The sequence below is a fragment of the Macadamia integrifolia genome, unplaced genomic scaffold, assembly GCF_013358625.1.
Source record: "Macadamia integrifolia cultivar HAES 741 unplaced genomic scaffold, SCU_Mint_v3 scaffold1906, whole genome shotgun sequence".
Taxonomy (NCBI): Eukaryota; Viridiplantae; Streptophyta; class Magnoliopsida; order Proteales; family Proteaceae; genus Macadamia; species Macadamia integrifolia.
In genome coordinates, this window is record NW_024868411.1 from 3973 (window position 1) to 6008 (window position 2036).

Below are 2036 nucleotides of genomic sequence, written 5' to 3' on the forward strand. Positions count from 1 at the left end.
TTTCGGGGGGTGGGGGGTGGGTGGGGTTGTGGTGGGGGAGAGCACAACTTTCAGCAGCATCTCTCATAGTCTGTCTCGTCTGTCTCTATAGTCTCTCTCTATCTTTACCCATACCCATATAGGTTATTTCACATGGGGAGGAGAGAGTCTGACTATGGCGGAGGCTATGCTCCCCCATAAAGAGAATACTATCCCTTTAAGACTAGTTTGTTTGCCGGATAAAAATGGTGAGTTAATATTTTGCCATAAGTGGTAAGTGCCACATTCTCTCGTAAGTTTTTCACCCCGCTTATCCAATTACTCATGTTTATGGTAATTTGTGGGAAACAAGTACAAGTTTCCCTCATCTTTCACCTTTTTCACTTTTGTTAGGGAGCAATAGTTGACCGACACACGGGGTGCCCACCCCAAGAGAGACAAGGTGGTCATTCCACACCCTTTGTGTCCATGGTGCAAAGGTGGCTCCCACAAATAAAACTTTGTCCTTATTTTATCTATATATATATATACCCATATTTTTTTGATCAATTCTCTACATTAATTTACAAGGGCTGTTTCAATGCTTTTAGGTTCCAAAAAACTTAAGCAAGCTACTACAAGTAGCCCACAAATTTGGGCCTTGCTCACCACTCAAGAAAGGGAATGCAAAAATTCCAAGTCTTCGCCAGATTCTCATCGATGACTAAACCCGAGTCAACTCCATCCATTTCAAGATCTCCAACCTACGGTCACCGATAGCAAATTCTATAGTAAAAAATCCAGCAAACTCTGGCCGATCCCTAGGGACTGGAAACTTCGTTGTCAAGATTGGATTTGGAACACCGAAGCAAGATTTCGCAGTGGTCTTCGATACAAGTAGTGATCTCACTTGGATCCAATGCCAACCATGTGCCGTCCAATGCTATTCCCAAAAAGATCCCTACTCCAAGTCTTCTGCTTCCTCCACCTATTCCAACATCTCATGTAACTCCGCTACTTGTGCCCAACTGCAATCGGCCACAGGCAACTCACGAGCTTGCACCACCACATGTATTTACCAGATTGCATATAAAGACAATTCCTACTCTGTAGGTTACTTTGCAACCGATACACTAACACTGTCTTCCTCTGATGTCTTCCCCAAATTTGAATTTGGGTGTGGTCAGAACAACCAACAAATTGGTTCTACAGATGGATTACTAGGCCTTGGCGGCAATCAGATCTCTATGGTATCACAAACTTCTCGAAAGTATGGAAAGCTTTTCTCCTATTGTCTTCCACTCACAACCAGCTCCACTGGTTTTCTTGCTTTCGGTAGCCAAGCAGGTGCCTCTTCTACTCCTCAATACACTCCACTACTAACAAATTCCAACAACCCTTCGTTCTATTTCCTAAAAATGACGGGTATAAGTGTTGAAGGACAGAAGCTAAATATCTCAAAATCAGTATTTACAACTTCAGGAACCATTATAGATTCTGGAACTGTCATCACTCGGTTGGCACTAACAGCCTATTCAGGGCTTAAGTCAGTATTTAGTAAAGCAATGTCCAAGTATCCTACAGCACCAGCTTACTCAATACTTGACACATGCTATAACTTGTCTGGATACAGCATAGTAACAGTACCTCCCATAGTGTTGCATTTTGGGGGAGGTGCTGACTTGAATGTGGATCCCTCTGGGATTATAGTTCGAGGAAGCTCAACTCAATATTGCTTGGCTTTTGCTGGAAACAGCGCTGACACCGATCCGGGGATCCTTGGAAATAAGCAACAACAAACATTTGAGGTGGTTTATAATGTGGCAGGTAGGAAGCTTGGATTTGGCGTTGGTGCTTGTAGCTAATGAGAACCAGCCCTTCGTAATATAAAGAGGAATAAAAAGAAGAATAACAAGTGGAACTGAACAAGCTAGAAAAGATAGAAGTTTACGATTCCAATATTTTCTTTTTCACTTTCTTTTATAATGTATTTGTAGGGCTGTCTATTAAACCCTCTCTCTCTCTCTCTCTCTCTCTCTCTCTCTCTCTCTCTCTCTCTCTCATATGAGTTTACAAAA

General features: G+C 42.4%; 1 pseudogene; it reads left to right on the forward strand.

Annotated features, from left to right (window-relative positions):
- The first annotated feature begins 569 nt into the window (after positions 1-569).
- On the forward strand, positions 570-1823 carry LOC122065154 (annotated as a pseudogene).
- The last annotated feature ends 213 nt before the right edge of the window (positions 1824-2036 follow it).